At 35.2% G+C, this 26,660-nt stretch overlaps 2 long non-coding RNA genes across 6 annotated transcripts; both read right to left on the minus strand.

The window, feature by feature from the left end:
• Positions 1-6,557: 6,557 nt before the first annotated feature.
• LOC128034939 (uncharacterized) lies at positions 6,558-7,094 on the minus strand. The gene is made up of 2 exons (XR_008191273.1): positions 7,002-7,094; positions 6,558-6,903 (listed from the first exon to the last, which is right to left on the minus strand). It is a non-coding gene; the product is annotated as an uncharacterized LOC128034939 (long non-coding RNA).
• Positions 7,095-8,779: 1,685 nt separating this feature from the next.
• LOC105803390 (uncharacterized) lies at positions 8,780-25,697 on the minus strand. 5 transcript variants are annotated; one of them, XR_008190977.1, is made up of 8 exons: positions 25,534-25,697; positions 24,376-25,258; positions 10,470-10,590; positions 10,291-10,356; positions 9,978-10,050; positions 9,590-9,646; positions 9,011-9,185; positions 8,780-8,877 (listed from the first exon to the last, which is right to left on the minus strand). It is a non-coding gene; the product is annotated as an uncharacterized LOC105803390 (long non-coding RNA). The 5 variants fall into 5 exon arrangements; XR_008190978.1 differs by having other exon boundaries at positions 9,590-9,650; XR_008190976.1 differs by lacking the exon at positions 9,590-9,646 and having other exon boundaries at positions 10,470-10,556.
• Between the last annotated feature and the right edge of the window lie 963 nt (positions 25,698-26,660).

Here is a 26,660-nt window from a genome sequence, read left to right on the forward strand (position 1 = left end):
CATTTTGTGACGAATAAATAGTTAGTATGTTTTTTTTAATTATAAGAAAAGGGTAAAGTCTTAACAACAATACTATTGGTACAACTCAAACTCAAGTCACACCTAAAACAATGAACACCTAACCATCAAGAATTCTGATTTGTTTTTACATTAATAACCTAACCTATTGTAATAAATAAACTTTTTTTACATTATTACATTAATACCTAACGAAACAACATGCACATAAATTTCTCTTGATTTAAAGCACAATTAACTTGGCAAATGACATGCTATAATTTCTCTTGCAGTGAAGATCTCATCAACATAAAAAAGAAACTCAAATCAAGAACCATGGTGTCATTCAAACACAATCTATACAAGCAACAAAAAGTTGCTACCTTTTAAGGAAATTCAGAAACTGGAAACTACAATGGCCTATAGAAGTGGTATTTGAAGTTTATAAACAGACCAAAGAGAGGTTATTGAGATCGGGTTTTATGGAACACGAAGCTATTGTGGAGATAAAAATGGTAGAGAGAAAATAGAAAGTGCGGTGTGAGGTTGGCTGCCGGAATCTTGAACCCATCTAACGGTCGACATCGGAGATTAGAGCATTGGAGCTTTAAAAGTCAAGTTGGTAATTTTGTGAATTTTGTTGGGTTTACGGAGAAAATAAAATGGAGATTTGAGGAACAAGGGATTAAGAAGTTCTCTATAATATATAATATTAGTTTAAAAGGTATTAGATATGTATATATACATATATATATACACTCCAAAAATTGCATACATCTTAAGCTATATAGAATAATATCATAGCATCAATGTGGTATAATTATATGTTGTGAAAAATAGAATGTTGATAACGACAATGTATCGTAAAGAAAAAGAAAGAAAAATAAAGAACACAAAATTTTTATGTGGAAGCCCTTTCGGGAAAAAATCACGGGCAGAGGAGAAGATAATTCACTATGTCGAATTCGAATTATTACAATAGGAGTAGACTATTTCTATTTATAGGTGTGTAATATTCTAATCAAAATAAAATAGAAGTAATGTAGTAATGTTAAAACACCTTATTCAAATCAACATTAAACAGAGGAAGTATACTTCTATTCAAACTTCTCTTGCATACTTGTATTTTACCACTTGTATTTTATTTTATCATGAATTTGGGGCACATCTTTAACAATCTCCACCTTGATATGAATTCTTCAACAAACAAGTTCATCGTGAACTCTCAACGAACAAGTTTTCCACCTCTTCTATAAAACTCCTTAAGGGTTTAACTTTAACAGTGAACACCAACTAAGTCTAAGCAATGCTCAAACTTGGTTATGGGAAGTGACTTAGTTATCATATCTGCAGGATTTTCATAAGTACTAATTTTGCTCACAACAATATCACCACGAGCAATAATATCACGAACAAAATGATACCGAACATCAATGTGCTTTGTTCTCTCATGATACATTTGATCTTTTGTACGGAAGATGACATTTTGACTGTCACAAAATACTGTACTAATTTGAAGGTTTTCATTGAGTTCACTAAAGAGTCCCTTCACCCAAATGGCTTCTTTACAAGCCTTAATAATCGTCATGTACTTAGCTTCAGTGGTAGACAAAGCGATTGTAGTTAGCAAAGTGGTTTTCCAACTGATTGCTCGACCTCTGATTGTAAAGACATAACCTGTGAGGGATCTTCTTCTATCAAGGTCTCTAGCAAAATCAGCATCAACATACCCAATAACGCCATCTCTAGTTCTTCCAAACTGTAAGCAAACATCAGTAGTACCTCGTAAGTATCTTAAAATCTACTGAACTATTTTCCACTATTCTTTATCGGGATTCACCATGTATTTGCTAACTGCACTGACTGCATATGATAAATCTGGATGTGAACAAACCATAACATACATGAGAGATCCCACTACACTAAAATATGAAACATATGACATGTACTCAATCTCATCATCTGATTGTGGAGATAAAGCCGATGAAAGTTTAAAATGGGCTTTGAAATAGTACTAACAGGCTTAGCACTCTGCATATTGAACCTGCAAAGAACTTTCTCAATGTACCCCTTCTGACTTAGGTACAATTTACTTGCTTTTCTATCTCTGAGAATCTCTATACCAAGTATCTTCTTTGCTAGTCCCAAATCTTTCATTTCAAATTCTTCACTAAGTTGGGCTTTGACCTTTCTTATCTTTCCTTTATCTTTCGCTGCTATCAACATGTCATAAACATAAAGAAGTATATACACAAAAGAACCATCATTGTTTTTCTTAAAGTAAATACAACTATCAAAGCTACTTCTTTTGAAATCATGAGAAGTCATAAAGGAATCAAAACTTTTATACCACTGTTTTGGTGATTGTTTCAAACTGTAAAAGGGCTTTTTCAGTAAACAAACATAGTCATCTTTTTTTGAGATTGTAAAACCCTCTGGTTGTTGTATGTAAATATCCTTATCAAGTTCTCCATGTAAGAATGCAGTTTTTATATCTAACTGCTCAAGCTCCAAATCATGCATGGCCACAATACCAAGCAAAACTTGAATTGAACTATGCTTCACAATTGGGGAGAACACATCCAGGGGCGAAGCTAGACCAATTTTTTAGGGGGGCCGAATGAAATTTTAATTTTTTATACTTTATATCTTTATAATTTTTAAAGGATTAAATACAAATTTTTATAATTTTAGGAGGTCGATTTTCTATTTTAGGGGGACAGGGGCCTATTGCAATTCCCCCTAGTTTTGTCTTTGAACACATCTGTGAAGTCCACTATTGGAATTTGACTATAACCCTTTGCAATAAGGCTTACTTTATATCTAGGTTCTTCAACTCCTACAGTCCCTTCTTTCTTTTTAAACACCCATTTACAACAAACAACCTTTTTGCCTTTAGAAAGTTTCACAAGATCCCATGTTCTATTTTTGTGAGTGATTCCATCTCCTATTGCATAAAAAAATATCCACTTTTCTAAGTCTTCACGATTAACCGCCTCAGAATAAGTAGATGACTCTTGGTTTGTATCTATATCTTTAGCTACTTTTAAAGCATAAACAACTAGATTAGCCTCGGCATACCTCTTTGGAGGTTTAACCTCTCTTCTAGTTTTATTTTTGACAATAAAGTATTATGGTGAAGAAGCAACTCTATTTTGAATTTTGTATTGGCTTGAAGAGTTGACTTTGTTGCGGATTCTGGATTAATTTGATGCTTCACCTGTTTTTGTTGTTATCTATTGGAAGATTCTTTAAGAGATAAGTTAGGTAGCATAGTAGTTTCATAAAAAACAACAGCTTTACTAATCACAACTTTTCTATTTTCAGGACACCATAACTTATACCCTTTTACACTAGCTTTATAACCAAGGAAAACACATTTAATGGATCTCAGTTCCAATTTTCCATTATTAAGATGAGCATACGCAGAACACCCTAAGATCTTTAAATTAGAATAATCAGCAGGATTACCAGACCATACCTCTTGTGGAGTCTTTTTCTCAATGGCAATAGATGGAGATCGGTTGATAAAAAAAGCAATAGAGGTTGCTTCGGCCCAAAACGACTTTGGTAAGTTGGTATTCGACAATAAACATTTAACATTCTCCACGATTGTTCTGTTCATTCATTCTGCAACACCGTTTTGCTGTGGAGTATGACGACTGTCAAGTGTCTCACGATCCCTTCTGACTTGCACAGTTCATTAAACTTATCAGAACAGAACTTTAAGTCATTGTCTGTGTGGAGGTGTTTTATTTATTTTTCCGTCTGTTTTTCAATCATAGTTTTCCAAGACTTGAATGATAAAAACACATCGCTTTTCTGCTTCAGGAAGAGTGCCCAAACTTTTCTGGAAAAATCATCAATAAAATTTAGCATATAATTAGCTCTACCTCTCGAAAGCACTCTAGATGGCCCCCACAGATCAGAATGAATATACTCCAATGTTCCCTTTGTGTTATGGATTCCTCTAGTGAATCAAACTCTCTTTTGCTTCCCAAAAATGCAGAGCTCACATAAATTCAATTTGCAAATTCCTTTCCCATCAATAAGTCCTTTTTTGCTCAATTCTGCCATGCCATTCTCACTCATATCCCTAGGTGCATATGCTAAAGTCTAGTAATATTATCATCCGACAAGGAAGAGGAAGTGACAGCTGCATCACTAGTAACCATAGAACTCTGCAAATATATATAACTTGACAGTCTTTCTCTGTCCTTTCATCACAAAGAGGGAACCTTTGGAAATATTCAAAATCCCACTTTTTGTTGTGTGTTTGTACCCTTTTGAATCAAAAGTACACGAAATTAAATTTCTTTTTAATTTTGAAACATGTCGTACGTCACTAAGTGTTCTGACAACTCTGTCAAACATCTTAACTTTAATCGTTCCAACACCTGCGATTTTACATGAAACATTATTTCTCATCAAAACAACACTTTTAAATATTTTTTCGTAAGTTGTAAACAAATTTCGATTGAGACTCATGTTAAAGGTGCAGCCCGAATTAAGGATCCACTCCTTGCTCACTTTAGAATTATTGACAGAAGCAACTAGAAGTTCACCATCACTGTAGTCTTCTACAACATCAGCTTTATCAGATTTTTCTGGTTGTTTGCTCTTTTGATTCACAACCTCCCTTTTGATCTTGTTTTGCAGCTTAAAACACTCAGATTTAATGTGCCCCTTCTTCTTATAGAAGTTATAAGTTTTACCTCTATTTGAAGACTTTGATCTTCCCTTAGATTTACCGCGAGAATTCTGTTCTGTGTCATTCCATGATCACCATCAACGTTTCGATCTTGTTTTCATGAATAATGAGACCATCTCCTTGAGAGTCAGGTTTAACCACAAGATGCTTAATCTTATTATATGAGGTCAAAGAATCATAAACCTTATTAACTATGAGAGACTCACGACTATACAAAATCGTGTCTCTTAAGGTTGAATAAGACGGGGGTAATAAATAAAGCAAAATCAACCCTAGATCTTATTTATCTTACTGAACCTCCATGCCTCAAGGTCTGAGAGAATATCTTTAAACATTGTTAAGTGTTTGTGCACAAACGCATCTTCCTCCAAACGATGAGCATAAATATGTTGCTTCATATGTAGCTTGTTGGTTAGATTTTTTGACATACATAGCTGCTTCAGCATCTTCCATAATGTAGCGATAGTCTTCTCCTTCATCACATCTTGTAAAATTTCGTTAGACAAATGTAGATGTAATTGCGTCAAAGTCTTTCAATCCTTATGCTTCTTCTTTTCATCCGCCAATGTCGAAGGCATCTTATCTATCCCTAGCAGGGCATCCTCCAGATCTATCTGTATAAGAACTACATACATCTTAATTTACCATAACGCGAATATAGTGTTGCGATCCAACAGCAAAATTTCATACTTCAGCGACTCCATTACCATGATCAAGATAAGCAACCCAGAAAACTCTGATACCAATATGTGAAAAATAGAACGTCAATAATAACAATGTATCGCAAAGAAAAAGAAAGAAAAATAAAGAACACACAGATTTTTATATAGAAATTCTTTCGGGAAAAAAAACACGGGCAGAGGAGAAGATAATTCACTATGTCGAATTCAAATGATTACAAGAGGAGTAGACTATATCTATTTATACGTGTGTAAAACCATATTCTAATCAAAATAAAATAGAAGTAATGCAGTAATGTTAAAATACCTTATTCAAATCAACATTAAACAGAGGAAGTATACTTCTATTCGAACTTCTCTTGCACACTTGTATTTTATTTTATCATGAATTTGGGTCACATCTCTAACATATGTATTTCTTAAAATAAAAAATATTTAAGCTTTATCAATGCTTTTAAATCTTAAATTTATATATGGAACTTTAATTGTGATTTAAATGTACATTTATTTATTTTTATATTTGATGAATATAATTATTTTTTGTACATAATATGTAAACATAAAATGATATTACATTAATACACTACACCAAAACAGGCTTTTAGCGGCGCTTTTTTAGGCCTTTAGCGGCGCTTTAAGAAGCATCGGAAAAAATGCCGCTAAAGACCGTGTCGCTAACTTTAGCGGCGCTTTTCCTACAAACGCCGCTAAAGACCAGGACCTTTAGCGGCGCTTTTCCCACAAACGCCGCTAAAGACCATGACCTTTAGCGACACATTTTACACAAACGCCGCTAAAGACCATGACCTTTAGCGGTGCTTTTACCACAAACGCCGCTAAAGACCAAGACCTTTAGCGGCACTTTTTCCACAAACGCCGCTAAAGACCAACTTTAGCGGCGCTTTCCCCAAAAACGCCACTAAAGGTCACGAAAAATAAAAAAATTTATTATAAAAACGCTACTCTATTTTTTGGATGTGCTCCATTCCTATCCTAAATTATTATAAAAAGGCCAATTCCTTTACTTGCTTAAGCAAATCCTTTAGAACTGTTATCAGTACATACATCACTCCATTCTTTGGTTAGAGATTGCAGCAACAGCAAAAGTGAGATTCCACCAATTAAGAAATGTATAATTTAATTTGAAGACGTATTAAAATGGAAATTCATGAACAAGAAGATAAATGTTTTTCACTATATCTCATGCAGCAAGTCAAATTGCCTTTGATTACATAACATTCCTTTGATTTTTTTTTAAAAAAAATTTGAAACTAGTTCATATCAACTTGCTCAAGTTGTATGTATAAATTACAGATCAACACCTTATTTGAACTTACAATTCTAGGAAAGCATAAAATGTAGTTCCATGAGTATGCATTTAAAGTAGCAAAAAAAATTACTGATTACAATGACAGTCTAAGCTCCAAATCTAGCTCTTGTGTGTTACTTGATTCTGAATTTTGACTGCTCGATCCCAATGAGTTGCTGAGATGTTTCTTGCCCTTGAGTGTGAATCTTATAAGAATGTAAGGAACTAAAACAGGTTAAATTTTAAAACACAATCATCACATAGCACATAAACTAAAAAAAGGAAGGGACTTGTGTGTAGCAACCTCAACATGTAGGTTTAGAAGTTCTGGTCATGTTTGGTTGTGCAAAATGTTGGGTGTCTAAGAAGCCCTTTGCTTGGTGGGAATCACCATATCGATGTTTTCCTTTGATCGTATTCTCCAACCCCCATCTGTAATAATATATAATTGTAGTACTTGATTTCATTAATATAGTTATTGATGCATAAAGAAATGAGGGAGGTGACAATGGAAAGTAGCACTTTAACACTTCAATTTACAGCATTTAAACACTTCAGTTTGTAACACTTTAACACATCAATTAACAACATTTATACACATCAATTACAGCGATAAAACATCTCAATTTCCAGCAACTAAACAATTCAATTTGTAGCACTTAAACACTTCAATTTGCAGCACTTAAACGCTTCAATTTACAGCATTTAAACACTTCAATTTGCAGCAGTAAACATATCAATTAACAACATTTATACACCTTAATTACAGCAATAAAACATCTCAATTTCCAGCAACTAAACACTTCAATTTGCAGCACTTAAACACTTAAATTTGCAGCACTTAAACATATCAATTAACAACATTTATACACCTCAATTACAGCGATAAAACATCTCAATTTCCAGCAACTAAATACTTCAATTTGCAGCACTTAAACACTTCAATTTGCAGCACTTAAACACTTCAATTTACAGTATTTAAACACTTAAATTTGCAGTACTTAAACATATCAATTAACAATATTTATACACCTCAATTATAGCGATAAAACATCTCAATTTCCAGCAACTAAACACTTCAATTTGCAGCACTTAACCACTTCAATTTACAACATTTAAACACTTCCATTTGCAGCACTTAAACATATCAATTAACAACATTTATACACCTCAATTACAGCGATAAAACACTTCAATTTGCAGCACTTAAACACTTCAATTTGCAGCACTTAAACATATCAATTAACAACATTTATACACCTCAATTACAGTGATAAAACATCTCAATTTCCAGCAACTAAATACTTTAATTTGCAGCACTTAAACACTTCAATTTACAACATTTAAACACTTAAATTTACAAACCCACCATCAATAAAGTAGCATCAGGATACAGATCCACCACCATTTGCAAATTTTTTCTAATATTTTCATTTTCTAAAACTCAAATGTAACATCCAAACCAGATAATGTAACATCATTTAGACCACCTGGGGTAATGGTCTAGTTAAGTACTAACCACAAGGAATGAACAATATTTGGAGAAAAGAAAAGATATGTGACAAAAGAATTCACCTGGAGTGTTGAGTTTAGCGGGCAAGCAACATCTCTTGGAACATATTTCCCAAATGAATGCTTGTGAGAGAGGGGTCATAATCGATGAATAAAAATAGTAATAAGAAAAGAGATTAATTGATGCAATATCAAGAATATAATTCTAAGAAGGTAATCCAACAGTACTAAAATCCTCCCCCAAAGAAGTATTCATCTTAATAAATTCATGTTAATACTCTACTCAATCAGATTCGATGTCGCTTATCACATAATATCTGGATGGTCCTTAGAAGAAAGGTCATTGATGTTTCCCAAGTTCTTAAAAAGGTCAATGTAAAATAGAACTCAATTTAACAGATATCTAATATTTTGTTTTTCATGTCTTTCATAAAATGGAACTCAAACTATATTGTATCACAAAAACATGACAAAAATTGTGGCATCAAATATTTACTCATAATTTACATAATAATAACGATAAAAATATTAAATAAAACATACAAAACCAAAGAACAATATTTTACCTATTATGCTTAAAGCATTCAAATCCATAGATGTCCAAAACTCCAATTTGCACATGGGAATTTGGATCTTGCCCCACAGATATATTAATCTTATCAACAAGCCTTACAAAATAGATAGAAAATTTTCGAAGCGTAAAGCAGTTTAATCTTGACCCCATGCAGGCAAGGCAAGTAATACAAAATATGAGCATATGATAAAATAAATACCTCCAAACATGAATTAACATAAGCATACCAATCAAACAATCGAGCATAAACTGTCTTTGCCAATGCATCCCGACTAGCCATAGCAGCATTACAATCAAGAGCTTTAACTATGCTTCCTTCACGGGTTTGAATGGTACGAGTACATAATGTCGCCAACAAGAGGTTCACATCACGCCTTCCAAATGAGAAATTTTTTAACATACCTAACAAGAGAATGAAAATCTATAAATTGCATAGATCAACAAGCCGCTGGCTTGAACTACCCAGCAACCTACTATGTCATTGCCAATGTGCAAGTCACAGGGTATATAATAAACTCAAAACATCCATGCAAAAACTATTAGGTGTTTAAAGTAGATACTTTTACTAATGAAATTTGAACTAATTATACTACAAAAGTAGCTAGAAAAGTTGTTTCATAATTCAATAACAAAAAAGAAACCACAAGTGTAGTGACCATTTTTGTAGTTGACCCTATTTCTGACCATAATCCCAATCTAATCTAAGCTTTTCATATCATGCTAAACAAAGTCTACATCTATATAAATCAATACTATTACATTCCATCCATGCAATGGACCTGAATCCCTTCTCGAATTCACGATACCTCTTTTGATTTCTGAGATTTTAGTAAAGCATCCTTCGACTTATCAATATCTGTCATCTGCCTTGACAAGAGAGATTATTGATTTCAATAGAAAAAAACCATAATTATACATGTTTCTTTTATATATTCATAACTTAATTGTCAATCAGGATCTATCATACATTACGAACTCGCAAATCTCGGCGGTCAAAGACACGCTACGACTTGGTAAAAAACTCAATAAGTGTATAAGCAAATTTTGGCCGAAAATATTGTGTTTTGGACTATATTTTTAAATTGAAAAATATATATACTATTAAATTTTTACCTTTTTAAGTACAAAACTAACTCTCAAACTTTACCAAAGAACAAGGAATCATATTGAGTCAACCATGTTTGAATACTGAACCTGTGAGCATAAAAGAATGTATTGCTGCAAGGTCAAGCTGTTGAAAAGAGGTTCCATATTTGCATGCCCCTTGCTATGATTATGCGGTATTGTGTTGATTTGCAAACAAGAAAACAAAAAGCAAAATTAAAATACAACTCTCATGAATTATAGAAAGAAAAAAAAAAAGAAAACGGAACTAAATCAGGGACTGCTAATTATTTTGGACTGCTACAAATGCTGATTATTTTGGAATAAAATATTTGAAAAATAAAGCTAAATAAAATTGAAAGATAAGCATATAATATATAAAGAGATAAGTAAGGAAACTTACAGTTTCTGGTCATCGTCGATTTCTAGCTTCTTCTGGCATCCCGTATTGGAGGTTGGCGATATTGAACTGCAAAGAGAAAAAAACAATAATAAAAAGAAAGGGTGCACGGTTAAATTTTAAACTTCGTAAAGCTTATTTTTTTGTGTAAGCAAGATACATTCATGGTCGAGAGATAGAACCTTCATGGCTGGCGGCGGAGCAAAGGCGGTGGCACACCTCACTTCGATTTCTTCCTTCTGCTTAGGGTTTTCAAAAACGAGTTCCCTCTTTTGGAAGATGATCAAAATTATAATTAAAAATCTATATGGAATAAATAACACCCAAAATTAGAAAATAAAGAGGAAAAATGGAACAGAAATAAAAGCGATAGGGATCTGAGTAATGAACACAACAAGATGAAACACACACACAAATAAACAAACAAAATAATAATATTAAGTCTCATATATTTTCCAGGGAAACAAACGGTAGTAGGAATTGCTGACTCGTAAGTAGATTGGAGAGGTTTTCTGCTGAATCGTCTTTGGTGCCTCCATTTTCCTCTTCTTTTTTTCATTTTGTTTGCAAGGTTAGGGGTTTTAGGGGGGGAATTTGGGAAAAATTAGTGCGAAATTTTTTTAGGTAAAATGAATTTTGTGGCGTTTTTTTTTAAAAACGCCGTTATCGCTTACCTTTTACTCAAAAAATAATTTTATTTTGAACAAAACGACGTTGTTTTGCTCTGTTAAAATTTTTTTATTTTATCTGTTAAAAATTATTAGTTAAGTGATTTTATTTATTTATGAATGTTTTTTTTAAATCTAATATTTAAATCCTAAACCATTTAATGTAGTTTTTAAATCAACTGAACTCCTACGAAAATACACTCAATGTAGTTTTTAAACTCGAAAAATCTGTACATCTCTGAAATATTTTGTACATCAGTGTTGCTACAATACGAGGGAGAAGCTCGTAGTAAATGAAAAATTCTTAATAAATGTTTAAATGTTAATGTTTTGGACATCTTTTAAACTCATTTCCGCTCATTTTGGTATGGAGGATCAATTCGAGATTAGCGGCGCTATTTCAAAAACGCCGCTAAAGACCCGAGCATTAGCGGTTCTTTTTCAAAAACGCCGCTGTAGCGACCTAAAAATTTCGCGATGGGCGCTTGTCGAAGTGATTATTGAAAATTTGAAAGCAGAGTTTCGATTTTATTTGAAAAAAGGAGTCGCCACCGATCTTTTTTCTAGGTGTGATCGGACACCTAATGAATTCTCTTTTTTTTGAAGAAAAATTATTTTTAAATTTTTCTAAAAAAGAGGTAATTTTAGGTCTACGTGAAAATCCAGAGAAAAATAGAGTTCGAGAGTCGGTTACACTCGAGGAAGGTATTAGCACCCTCGCGACGCCCAAAATTGGTATCTCGTTAAACGCGCATCGTCTTAATTTTCAAAAATACAAGTTCAATTTAATAGTTAATCGCGATCCAATCAAAATACGAATTTTTTTTAAAACACGAAGATTTTTGAGACAATTATTTATTTTTTTTAAAAACACAAAAAAAATTTTAAAACACGAGAATTTTAGAGACACGGAAATTCTTAAAAACACGAAAATTTTTGAAAACACGACAATTTTGAAACACGAGAATTTTGAAACACGAGAAATTTTTTTTGAAAACACGATTTTTTTTTGAAACGCGAAAATTTGTGAAACACGAGAATTGTTGAAATCAAGAAAATTTTGGAAAACACGAAAATTTTTGAAACACAGAAGTTTTTAGAAAACACAAAAAAAATTTTGATCATTGGAATTTTTCAGAACATGAAAATTTATGAAACACAGAAGTTTTTAGAAAAAACGAAAATTTTTTTGGCGACACGGGAATTTTTTGAAAACACGAAAAATTTTAAAAATTGGAATTTTGTTAAAATACGGGAATTTAAAAAAAACATACCGTATTTAACCCGAATCGACGATATTCACCCCGACATGGCAATGAAATCGAAGAATTAGTGTCAAGCCAATTGAATTTAATATTTAATCGTGATCTTATTAAAACACGAGAATTTTTTTAAAAACACGAGGATTTTTGAATATTTTCGATATTTTTTTAAAAGGGCGTCCCGTATTTAACACAAGCCATCGATATTCACCCAACATAGCGATAAATTCGATGACTGATATTAAACCGGTGCGTTGCCTTATACATTAAAATAAATTTTCCTACTCTAAAAACGAAATTATTTAAATTTAAAACTATAAAATAAAATAGACAAAATGATATTTTAAAAACACCATAAAAATACTAATTGAATTAAAATGGGATAATATTTAAATAAATGTACTAAATTAAAAAAGATTAAGATTTACCAAAAGCCCAAAGTTATGGGCTTCTCAAATTTTGGGCCTTTTCTTTTTCTTTTTTTCTTTTTTCTTTTTTTTTTTTGCAGATTGAAATTTCTTTGAAATTTGGATCTTGGCTTCTTCTTTGAAGCAGACTTAGGGCGGTGGCGGCTGGAAGCAGACTTCTTCTTTGGTTGGCTGTTGGTCGCCTAGCCTGCTTAGGCTCTGCTGGATTGGGCAGTCTCTTGTTGGCTTCTTGCTAGGAGGGTCTTGCTGCTTTTTTTTTTAGTTGTTGTTTTGGGTTTACAACTGGGTCGGCCTGGTTCTGAAATGGGTCGAGTCGGTCGGGTCGGGTTGACCCGACTGTGATTTTTTTCTATTTTTCTTCTTTTTTCTTCCTTTTTTTCTTCTTTCTTTTTTTCTTTTTCTTCTTCAGGCTGAACCTTGCCCTTTTGCACCGTCAATGACGCTCCCTCCGCCCGGTGGTGCGGTGGCCGGCGCGCCCCCTTCTCTTCCTCTCTCTTTTCTTTCTTCTCTTCTTTCTTTTTGGCTGTTGTTTTTTACTGTTTTTATATTTTTTTGCTTGTTGCTTTGTTTTGCTAGGTGTTGGCGATGGTGGTGTGGGGCGGTGGACACGGTGGCGCTGCAACGACGGTGGTTGCAGGAGGAATCGGCCGAATTCTAGATTTTTTTGAAGTTTCTTTGCTCTTCTTCTTTTTTTTTTTGCTTTTTTTCTTTAGTTCCTATCCGAAAAAAATCCCCCTCTTTCTCTTCAATTTTCTCCTTTTAATCTTTCAATTTTGTCTTCTTTTTGTTTGTCTTCAGGTGGTAGTAGAGGTGGAGGGGGGCACGCAAAAACACCGATTGGGGGTGGTCTGTCATGCCCAGAAGGACCAAAATGAAGAAGACGCTAAATATTTGGGGTAAAAATGTAATTTTAGGAAAATATGGGGCCAAAATGTAATTTTTAGAAAGTTTAGGGGTTAAAGTGAAATTTTGAGAAAGTTTAGGGGTTGGAATGTAATTTTTGAAAAGTTTAGGGGCCAAAATGTAATTTATGTTTTTTTGTATTTTTTTTCCAAAATTTTATTATGGCTATTTTATTAATATTTAAAACAAAAATTAAAAATGGGCTAAAACAATTCCAAAATTAAATCCTAATGGGCCCGATCATTGGGCCCATACGAGATCGACCCGGCCCAAAATTCTAATCGGGTAAAATTCAGTGATTACAGCTGCCCCTCTTTGCTCATCGCTGTGAAACAGGGATAGAGCAAAGACTTTAAAGCACTGAATTTTGTTCGATTGTCCAAATTTTTTTTTGTCCATATTTTTTCAAAGCCTGAAATTGAAAATAGCTTGTTGTGCGATTCGAAGTTCAACTCACTTCTCAGATTATGAGTTGACCTTTGAAAAATAGAGATTGAAAAACACCTCGGCATAGGACCCAAGGCTCAACTCACTTCTCGCAATATGAGTTGATTTTAAAAAAGACAGAAATTAAAAATACCTCAGCGCGACCCGAGGCTCAACTCACCTCTCGTATTATGAGTTGATTTTTAAAAAAGACAGAAATTAAAAATACCTCAGCGTGACCCGAGGCTCAACTCACCTCTCGTATTATGAGTTGATTTAAAAAAAGACAGAAATTAAAGATACCTCAGCGTGACCCGATGCTCAACTCACCTCTCGTATTATGAGTTGATTTTTAAAAAATGACAGAAATTAAAAATACCTCAGCGTGACCCGAGGCTCAACTCACCTCTCGTATTATGAGTTGATTTTTGAAAAAATAGAAATTAAAAAATACCTCAGCGTGACCCGAGGCTCAACTCACCTCTCGTATTATGAGTTGATTTTTAAAAAAAGACAGAAATTAAATTTAAAAAAAATACCTCAGCGTGACCCGAGGCTCAACTCACCTCTGTATTATGAGTTGATTTTTGAAAAAACAGAAATTAAAAAAAATACCTCAGCGTGACCCGAGGCTCAACTCACCTCTGTATTATGAGTTGATTTTTTGAAAAAAAAAACAGAAATTTAAAAATACCTCAGCGTGACCCGAGGCTCAACTCACCTCTGTATTATGAGTTGATTTTTTGAAAAAAAACATAAATTTAAAAAATACCTCAGCGTGTGATCTGAGGCTCAACTCACCTCTCGCAATATGAGTTGATTTTTGAAAAACAGAAATTTAAAAGAAATACCTCGGCATGTGTCTGAGGCTCAACTCACCTCTCGCAATATGAGTTGATTTTTGAAAAACAGAAATTTAAAAAAATACCTCAGCGTGACCCAAGGCTCAACTCACCTCTCGTATTATGAGTTGATTTTTTGAAAAAAAACAGAAATTAAAAAAAATACCTCAACGTGACCCGAGGCTCAACTCACCTCTCGTATTATGAGTTGATTTTTGAAAAAAACATAAATTAAAAATACCTCAGCGTGACCCGAGGCTCAACTCATCTCTCGTATTATGAGTTGATTTTTGAAAAAAGTAGTAATTGAAAAATATTTCTTGAAAGAAACAGGGTTTCAAAAAACATCTGGTGAAACTAAAAGTCTTCTTCTTCATTGATTCTGTGCAGCTTTCTCCCAAAATTCTTTGCTCAACTGGTATTCCTGTATATGTCATGTATGATGTTATTATGATATGCACATGTTTGTCCTAAATGCTTTTATGTCTACATGATCATGCCATGCATTCTTGGTTGTTTGTCACATGACCCCTTCTGACTTTCGTGAGGGCCTTCATTTATTTCCTCAATTCTTGACTTTTCTCTCTAGTTTTGTACTCATCCTCAAGGTCTGTGAGTAATCCACATTTCTCCATATATCACTCTCTTGCCCCCTGCTGAACATTGTTCCTGCTTTGGGGCCCTTGTACTTGTCAAATTCTCATCCAGGTAATGTTCAAGATTTCTTTTGTTTAGAGTATGTCATCTTACTATTTATCATTTAAATGAATCAAACACGAGATGCATAGAAAAAATGGCAAAGTAGGCATGAAAGAAAATACCTCACATTCAATTTTTTCGATAGCAACAAACACAGAAAATTGACAAGGAATAGTTCAAATAAAGAAAGCATCATAAAGAAAGGAAAGTGAATTCAATGGCCACGAATGCTCTAGATATCCAACGCTTAAACTTCTTCACGTTTCTTCATTTTGAATCTTTTTGAGCATAGCTTCCTGTGTAGAAGATTTCGAGCTTCTGAGAATGCTTCAAATATTGTAACCTCGCAATTCGACTCCCCGTTCAAGTCGCCTTGCTCCTTAAGTCCGAATCTGCTTCATTAAGACGCCCTTTCGGGTTTTCATCCTAATCTTTTTGTTTATCAAGACGCCCTTTTCGGGTTTTCATCTCGATTTTTCTTTTTCTTTTTTTCTTTTTTTTTGTTTTTTTGTTGTTTTTTTAGGTATAATATTTCTTCACAGCATCTGAGTTCACTGGATTAGGTAATTCTTTCCCATACATCTCAGTGAGAATCAGAGCCCCTCCTGAGAATGCCTTTTTTACAACGTATGGCCCTTCCCAATTTGGTGACCATTTTCCTCGAAAGTCTTTTTGTATCGGGAGGATCTTTCTTAGTACCAGCTCCCCTTCGCGGAATTCTCTTGGCCGTACATTTTTATCATGGGCCGTGATCATTCTTTTCTGATACATCTGTCCATGACAAATTGCCTTCAAGCGTTTCCCTTCAATAAGGTTTAGTTGATCATATCGAGCTCGAACCCACTCTGATTCTTCTAACTTTGTCTCTATCAAAACGCGCAGGGATGGGATCTCTACTTTGATAGGCAGAACGACCTCCATTCCGTAGACTAGAGAAAAAGGAGTTGCCCCTGTAGATGTTCGCACAGAGGTGCGGTATGCATACAAAGCGAATGGTAGCTTCTCATGCCAGTCTTTATATGTCTCAGTCATCTTCCCGAGAATCCTCTTAATGTTCTTATTAGCCGCTTCTACTGCTCCGTTCATCTTCGGGCGACAGGGCGAAGAATTATGATGCTTTATCTGAAATTGCTCACATACTTCTTTCATCATCTTGTTGTTCAAATTTAAAGCATTATTTGAAATGATTCTTTCAGGCAGACCATATCGACATATGATCTCATTTTTTAAGAACCTACAGACTGCAGCCTTTGTCACATTAGCAAACGAAGTGGCTTCTACCCATTTTGTGAAGTAGTCTATAACCACAAAGATGAATCGATGTCCATTGGAAGATTTCGGGGAAATTGGCCTTATAACATCCATGCCCCACATAGAAAAAGGCCACGGAGAAGTCATGACATGAAGGGGCGATGGAGCTGCATGAATTTTATCACCATAAATTTGACATTTGTGGCACTTTCGTGCGTAGCCAATGCAATTGCTTTCCATCGTCAGCCAGTAATAACCAAGTCTCATAATCTGCCTGGCCATAGTGAAACCACTGACATGCGTTCCATAAATTCCTTCATGAACCTCCTTAAGTATCTTTCTGGGTTCAACAGCGTCCACGCACCTCATGAGCACTTGATCTTTTCCTATTTTGTATAGAATATCCCCGTCAAGAACAAATCCAACCGCCAATTTCCTGATTGTTCTTTTGTCATTCTCGTTTGCTTGCTCGAGGTACCTTTGATTTTTGATATACTCCAAGATATCATGGAACCATAGTCGTCCATCTGACTCCTCCTCAATACTACAACAGTGTGTGGGGGTCTCATATATACTCATTTGGATGGGCATTATCTCAGTTTCTCTGTTTGCTTTGAACATTGAAGCCAATGTGGCCAGAGCATTAGCCAATTGATTCTCTTCCCGTGGAAAGTAGTTAAAAGTCACTTCATAGAACTCTTTGACCAATTCTGCAACGAGATCGCGATATTTGAATAATTTCGAATCCCTCACTTCCCAATCTCCACGGATTTCATAGATGACTAATGCTGAGTCCCCGTGCACTTATAAGATTTTGATTTTCCTCTCGATAGCTGCACGAAGCCCCATGATGCAAGCTTCATATTCCGCTATATTATTGGTACAGAAGAAGTTTAATCTGGCAGTGAGCGGGTAATGATCTCCTTCCGGTGACACCAAGACTGCTCTGATCCCATGCCCCAATGCATTCGATGCGCCATCGAAGCTCATCTTCCATGATTTCTCTTTTGATGACTCACCCTCTTTTTCTGAAATGCACATCAAATCTTCATCTGGGAAATCAAATCTCAAAGACTCGTATTCCTCCGTTGTTCGACTTGCCAAGAAGTCAGCTATTGCGCTTCCATTTATTGACTTTTGGCTCACATATGTAATGTCATACTCAGTTAGTAGGATCTGCCATCATGCCATTCTTCCTGAGAGTGCAGGTGACTCCATCATGTATTTTATTGGGTCCAGTTTCGAAATTAACCATGTCGTATGATACAACATGTATTGTCTGAGCCTTCGAACCGTCCAAATCAACGCACAACAAAATTTTTCACTTGAAGGGTACTTTGCCTCATACTCTGTGAATTTCTTGCTAAGGTAGTAAATTGTTTTTTCTCTTTTCCTCGACTCATCATGCTGTCCCAGCTCGCAACCCATTGAGTTCTCAAACACGGTCAGGTACAATATTAATGGTTTTCCAAGGGTCAGCGATACTAGTACCGGAGGATTAGATAGATACTGTTTTATCTTATCGAAGGCCACTTGGCACTCCTCGTTCCATTCTCCCAGATTATGCTTTCGGAGGAGCCGAAAAATTGGATCACACTGATTGGTAAGTTGGGCAATGAATCGAGCAATGTAATTCAACCTTCCTAAAAATCCTCTGACTTCTTTTTGTATGCGCGGGGGAGGCAGTTCTTGTATAGCTTTTATCTTGTCTGGATCAACCTCGATACCTCTCTCACTGACAATGAAACCTAGCAGTTTTCCCGAGGTAGCCCCAAATGTACATTTGGTCGGGTTAAGTTTCAACTGGAATTTTCTTAACTTTTCAAACAGCTTCTTGAGATTCCCAACATGCTCTTTTTCTTCCCAAGATTTGGCAATCATGTCATCGACATAAACTTCTATTTTTTTGTGCATCATATCATGGAACAACGTTACCATGGCTCTCTGATATGTTGCCCCAGCATTCTTTAATCCAAACGGCATTACCTTATAGCAGAAGGTTCCCTACATTGTTATGAATGTAGTTTTTTCCATGTCTTCAACAGCCATTTTTATCTGATTATAACCCGAGAAACCATCCATGAACGAAAATAAATAATGTTTTACCGTGTTATCCACTAACGTATCGATGTGTGGTAAAGAAAAATTATCTTTAGGGCTTGCTCGGTTCAAATCACGATAATCCATGCACATTCGTACCTTGCCATCTTTCTTCAGCATCGGGACTATGTTAGCTACCCATTCCGGATATTTAAAGACCTGTAAGAAGCCAGCATCATATTGTTTCTTAACTTCTTCTTTTGTCTTTAACAACATTTCAGGTCTCATCCTTCTTAACTTCTGCTGAACGAGCTTGCATTCCGGTTTCAGTGGGAGCTTATGAACCACCACATCCTCATTCAACCCTGGCATGTCCTGATACGACCAGGCGAATACATTTTTGTACTCACGGAGCAAGGCGATCAAATTCTGTTTGGTGTTCTCTGAAATGGAAATCCCAATCTTTACTTCTTGTTTATTTTCTTCTCTTCCCAAGTTCACTGTCTCAATAGATTCTTGATGGGGTAAAATCTGTTTCTCTTATTTTTCAACCATTCTCAGTAAGTCAGGAGGCGGGACACAATTTTCAGCATCTTCCTTAGCTTCGAATTCTCCTAAACAAATAGCCTTCTCGAAATCGATTTCAGGACTTGTAACGGGATTGTTCATGCCGTGGATATCTGAGCACTTGAAAGGTGGACAGAAAATACTGCTATAGGGGAGCATCAAAGTATTGGAATCAACAAACACAATGTTATGGAGTGATATGAGATACGTGTAGGGAAAGGCTGTGAGAAGAGGGAATAATTACAAAACTAATGGAAATGAAAATACCATGAAAAAAACATCTTCATTAATGTTCATTGAAATGATAAATAGCAAATATAAGCTCTTACAAAAGGAATCCCATTACTTAGGGACATACAAAATAATGGAGAATTAACATTGAACATTACTCTGGAGAGGACTTAGAAACTACAAGAAGGTTCACAGCAGTCCAATTGTTCAAAACATGTCCTGGAGGACAAGGGTGTATCATTGAAACATCATCAATTGTATCACTCTCGTTGAGCTTAGCATCCATAGCTTTAGCTCTTAGATGTGTTCTATAAGAATGACGTGATTCCAGACTGTCACAACTGTGGATTATGCGGTTCTGGCCTTAGTGAATGATTAGGGTGATATGCACATGCAATGAATGAATGAATGAATGTAAGTCATGCATAAATATGCAAAAAATGGTGTTGATTTCAAGATAGCCCCATACTTTGGCGTTTCATTAATCAAAATAGCCAATTACAAAATGTTTTGCCATTTCAGATTTAACAGTTACACAAATTTCCTAGTCATGTCGCATTGTTTCTTCACTCGTTCTAGGAATTCTGACATACTTGATCATTGGCTCGGAGGGAATTGGCAACTAAAGACTTCGGCTTCATCTAATAATTGCACAATTTTCAAAGCTGCCTTGCGAATTTCATTGATCAAGCCACTGATATGCATATCCTTTTCTTGGAGTGCTCTTTTGTAGGCACGAATATCTCTGTCATACTGATCATTCTTATCTTCTAGAGCTCTTAGGAGGTCATCCAAATGGTGCTGATGAGCTTGTACTATACTTTCTAGACTTTGGATTTTCCCTTTTAGTTCTTGATGCTTAGACTAACTAGCCGTTAATTCTGCAGGCATAGCTTTGTATTCTGCATTCTTTTTCCTTATCTCTATCATAGCACAGGCAGCTCTTTCCTTTTTCTTCTTCGCTTTTGCTTTCCAGGATTTCATTCCACCTTTGACGTTGCTTAGTTCTTCCTTTCATTCTGCCGATGATTTGCCTAATCCACTATTCCTTATAGTGCCTCTTAATTTCTTATTTTCAAAATGAAAGTCTCTTAAATCTTTTCTCGTGACCTCAACTTCTTTTTAGACTTTCAACATCAATCTTCAGCTGGTAGTTCTCCTCCTGAAGAGAACTAATATCTCGCAACAATTTGACTTTTTTACGTTCAAATTCCTGTCTTGCTATTTCTAGCTCGGAAGGCATTCCCTCTGAGAACGGATTCTGGCAAGCATCATCAATTAGCAGGGTCAGTTGACTCTTCACTCGTTGTTGCCTCCATATGTCATAATCTACAGTGAGAGTATCAGCATAGAGAGCGAATTCCATTAGGTAAATTTTCTTCCAAGAACTCACAGTATCTTGAACCCTTTTCATGTAACCCTCACCCGTAAAGGCGAACTCTGATTGTGCCAATCCATCAGTAACTGGTACAAACTGTCGTGAAGCGAATTGTCTTTGAACAGTTAATGGAGCATATCCAACTCCTCCCCACAATCCTAGCAAAGGCATCAAGTCTTGGTTTCCGCACCTGTATAACAAAACAGAAGGACAAATCCAAGGTGCTCTCCAAGTTACATCTTCAGCACGAAGTTCTGAAAAACCGAGACCCACTGCTGTTCAGTGACGTCCCTTGGCCAATCTTTTTCAAGGTGTGCTTCTAACGAAGTGAATGTTTTTGAAAACATGTGGAAAGGCGTGCGCTCCACCTTCCAAAAATGGCTAAAGATCCAAACATTCAGTAACTGAGCGCATCCGATAAAACGTCCTTCCCCTTTTCTCCTACAAGCATTTAGAGATCTAAAAGTCTCAGCCAAGATGGTTGGGACCGGGTTGACTCTTTACCTCAACTTTTCGAAGAAATCCACAACCACAACTTCAATATGCCCAAGAACTTTCGGGAAGACGACCAGTCCGTAAACGCCCAAGGCAAACAGATCTACTCTTTTCAACACATCTGGATGATTCTGAACTAACTCCCGTAGAGAAAACCACGGAACACAACTGACTTCATTCTTCTTCTTTATCTGTTTTTCAGCCCATGTATCAGTCATCCCCGTCAACTTCATTAACTTTTTCTTGAAGGTCATTTGTTTAGGCTCCTTCACATATATCTTGTTGAATTGCACATTATCGATGCGAAGCAAAGCGGCATACTCTTCTATGGTCGGAGTTATATATTCCTGATTGAAAGTGAAACACTGATAGGCTGGGTCCCAGAATCGAACCATGGCTTGGATCAATTGCTCGTTCACATCGATTGCTATCAAGTGAGCTATATCCCCATACTTCTCGGTGAAGATGCCTCTAGTATCTGAGTCCCACTGTTTCCAAATCCTTGTCAAGTCTTCAAGGTCATTCTGACGCACATTCGAGGTCACACGCTCGGGAAGATCAGAGGTGTATCCTTCCTTCAAACTGTCCCCTTTCGCTTTCTGAGTTCTCAAAGACCAATCTCGGATTACAACATTTTTCTCGGTTACTCGTGTAATTGACTCCTCCATCAGAAACCCGTTTTTGACAATCAATCTCTAATCAACACATTCCTAATGAGATGTCTACGATGCATGAAGAAAAATAAAATGAAGAAGAAATAACCTTGGTTAGAGATCACAACAGATATAAACAGAAGAAAGAAGAAAAATAAAGACTATGGAGAATTTAACGAATTAAGCTATTCAATCATGCAATTTGGAGGGACAGACCCACATTTTTTTTGCCCCAACATGCTTTACAAAAACCTACCCCACATACAATCAGACAATCTACCCGACCCAATTTATTAAATAGACTCAATTCATTTGCAAATAAATGTAAATGTAAAAGAAATAAAAGGTAAGAGGCGTTTCTCCCGTGTACTTATTTTGGTAACTATTCAACGGACGGAGGTTTGGCATGGCTCTACTCGAGTGGCTCATACGGTTCACTATATGCAGTTTCGGTTCTAGAAAGGTACTCGAATTGTCCATACTGTCACCTACTAAGGCTAGTACGGAGCCTCGGTTATCGCCCGTCAGGGCTCGCGAGCTCAATTCAAGGGATTACATTTACTTATGCCTATGCGGAGGGACAAGTTAACTCACGAAAGCATAAGTCATATGTAACCCGGAAGTAATTCACTAGCCTGTGCGGAGGGACGGGTTAACTCACGAAGGCGTAGCGTTTACTTCCACTTAAACGGACGGTGCCCGGGCAGAGAGCTCATGTTATGCAAGAATGCAAGTGCACGGTGTGTGGGGAGAAACTCACAAACCTTTTATTTTTTATTTTTCTAAAAAAAACAAACTAAAAAACCGTAAAACTTAGAGCTAAAAAAAAGAAAACCAAAACAAGTTAGAAAAATATTAATTTAAAAACCGAATGCAGATGCATGACTTTTCAAAAATAAAATTCAAGGATCACGATTAAAAATTAATTTGAATAAGAAAATTTGAAAATTTTGACAACACGCGTTTAACATCAGACTCGACTCTCAAAAAAAAGGTCCCCAGTGGAGTCCCCAGCTGTAGCGACCTAAAAATTTCGCGATGGGCGCTTGTCGAAGTGATTATTGAAAATTTGAAAGCAGAGTTTCGATTTTATTTGAAAAAAGGAGTCGCCACCGATCTTTTTTCTAGGTGTGATCGGACACCTAATGAATTCTCTTTTTTTGAAGAAAAATTTATTTTTAAATTTTTCTAAAAAAGAGGTAATTTTAGGTCTACGTGAAAATCCAGAGAAAAATAGAGTTCGGAGTTGATTACTGCGAGGAAGGTATTAGCACCCTCGCGACGCCCAAAATTGGTATCTCGTTAAACGCGTTGTCTTAATTTTCAAAAATACAAGTTCAATTTAATAGTTAATCGCGATCCGATCAAAATACGAATATTTTTTAAAACACGAAGATTTTTGAGACAATTATTATTTTTTTTAAAAACACAAAAAAATTTTAACACACGAGAATTTTAGAGACACGAAAATTCTTAAAAACACGAAAATTTTTGAAAACGCGACAATTTTGAAACACAAGAATTTTGAAACACGAGAATTTTTTTTTGAAAACACGATTTTTTTTGAAACGCGAAAATTTGTGAAACACGAGAATTGTTGAAATCAAGAAAATTTTGGAAAACACGAAAATTTTTGAAACACAAAAATTTTTAGAAAACACGAAAATTTTTTTGATCATCGGAATTTTTGAGAACATGAAAATTTATGAAACACAGAAGTTTTTAGAAAAAACGAAAATTTTTTTGGCGACACGGGAATTTTCTGAAAACACGAAAAATTTTAAATATTGGAATTTTGTGAAAATACGGGAATTTAAAAAAAATACCGTATTTAACACCAATCGACGATATTAACCCCAACATGGCAATGAAATCGAAGAATTAGTGTCAAGCCGATTGAATTTAATATTTAATCGTGATCTTATTAAAACACGAGAATTTTTTTTAAAACACGAGGATTTTTGAATATTTTCTATATTTTTTTAAAAGGGCGTCCCGTATTTAACACAAGCCATCGATATTCACCCAACATAGCGATGAATTCGATGACTTGATATTAAACCGGTGCGTTGCCTTATGCATTAAAATAAATTTTCCTATTCTAAAAACGAAATTATTTAAATTTAAAACTATAAAATAAAATAGACAAAATGATATTTCAAAAACACCATAAAAATACTAATTGAATTAAAATGAGATAATATTTAAATAAATGTACTAAATTAAAAAAAGATTAAGAATTTACCAAAAGCCCAAAGTTATGGGCTTCTCAAATTTTTTGGGCCTTTTCTTTTTTATTTTTTTCTTTTTCTCTTTTTTTTTTGCAGATTGGGCTACTGGGCTGGATGCTGGCCTGCTGCTGGAACGGGCTTGGGGCCTGCTGGCGCTGGAACGGGCCTGCTGCTGGTTGGCCTGTTGGCTGCCTGGCCTGCTGGATTGGGCCTGTTCTGCTGTTGGCCTACTGCTGGGGAGGGCTGCTGCTGTTTTTTTTGAGTTGTTGTTTTGGGTTTCTGCAACGGGTCGGGTCGGTTCTGCGAGCTGGGTCGAGTCGGTCGGGTCGGGTTGACCCGACTGTGATATTTTTTCTATTTTTCTTCTTTTTTCTTCCTTTTTTTTCTTCTTTCTTTTTTTTCTTTTTCTTCTTCGGGCTGAACCTTGCCCTTTTGTGCCGTCAACGACGCTCCCTCTGCCCGGTGGTGCGGTGGCCGGCGCGCCCCCTTCTCTTCCTCTCTCTCTCTTTTCTTTCTTCTCTTTTTTCTTTTCTTTCTTCTCTTCTTTCTTTTTGGCTGCTGTTTTTTACTGTTTTTATATTTTTTGCTTCTTGCTTTGTTTTGCTAGGTGTTGGCGATGCTGTAATACCCAATTTTTACCCGGGCCCAACTAAAACTAAAGCCCAGATTACATCAAACGGAAACCCATCGGCCCAAATACAATAATCCAACACTGGCCCAATACCTAGCCCTAACAATTTTCAACAGCAGCCCTAGGCAGTTTTTGTGCCTCAGCGCCGCAGCAACCGCAACTGCCCACGTTCTTCCCTCTCAACAATGCCCTACGCTGCAGCAACTGCCCATCACTCCCACGTCGCTTCACCCACGATCAGCAGCTTCTCACAACGCCGTTTCTACCTGCAATAAACCACAAACAGTGGGAGTGTCTAAAGGGGAGCAAATTGTAAAAAAGGAGTTGGCTATAAAAAGCTAATGGATTTCTGTAAAAAGGGGTTGGCAAATTTTTGTATTGAAAAACATTAAAAGAAAAATACAAGAGAGAAAAACGTTTTTGAAGGTGACAGATTTTGGCTTTGTTTCTTCTGTTCTTTTTACTGTTTTTATTTTTATTTTGTTTTCTTTCTTTTGTTTCTTAAAACAACAAAAACAAAAGAAAGGAGGGAAGTTCTTACCGGTGACAAGCGTGCCGTCGAGGTGCCATTGTCGTTGTCATTGTGGCCGGCTGGGAACAGATTTGAAAGGGCAAAAGGAGGGCAACGGCGTGATTGAAAAATGGCAGAGGAGAGTTTTTTTTTAGGGTTTGAAATGGGTTTTATTGGCTGCAAATGTAATGGGACTTTATTTATGGGTTATTTATGCTTTTAATCCTTCCATTTTATCCTATCATTTCAAAATCATTGTTGTTTGTTTTCAAATTTTTCCATGAAACATTATTAATGTTTTGATTTAATCCAATATGGCGCAATGCTTTAGATTGGTTGGGTAAATTGTTTTTTTGGTCCCTCCCCTGGTTGCACGTGTTTAAATTACTCCCTTCCTTGTTTAATTTTCAAATTCGGCTCACAAATTCTGTTTGGCTTTTTAATTTAGTCCTTAATTTGTTTTTTTTAGTTTTTATATATATATATATATTGTTTATATTATCTTTTAGTATAATTAATTATATTATTATTATTGTATGAGTATATGTGTGCATATATATATATATATATGTTAATATATATATTATATAAATGTTTTAAATATATATATAGTGCGTATATATTTTATTATCATATTTTTTATATAATTTATATATATTATATACATTTATATTTTTATAATATTTATACTTTCATATTTTATAATTTGTTTATACATTCTTTATATATATATATATATATGTACTTTCTAGAATTATTATAAGTTTTGCTTGGTTGGTGGCTGCTTTGTTTGGTGTATTTTATTTTCTTATATATGTATATTATACATACCTGTTTTAATATATGAATATACATGTTTTAGAATCTATTTATGTATCGTATTTATATTTTGAGGATGCATATATACACATAATTTAAATTAAAATATTTGTTTCATATTGCATTAACATTTTTAACATATTTTAAAATACATTTTGATTTTGTCAAAACATTAAAATCATTTTTATGATTCAAAGATTTTAAAATAAAACAATATTCAAAGTTAGGGATTTTCGAGGAAAATTAAGCCCTAACGTATTGTGTTCCGATTTTCTTTGTTAATTCCAAATAACTGAGAAAATTTGTTATTTAAAATATATAAACAAAAATCATTTTCG

The sequence above is a fragment of the Gossypium raimondii genome, chromosome 11 (genome assembly GCF_025698545.1).
Source record: "Gossypium raimondii isolate GPD5lz chromosome 11, ASM2569854v1, whole genome shotgun sequence".
Taxonomy (NCBI): domain Eukaryota; kingdom Viridiplantae; phylum Streptophyta; class Magnoliopsida; order Malvales; family Malvaceae; genus Gossypium; species Gossypium raimondii.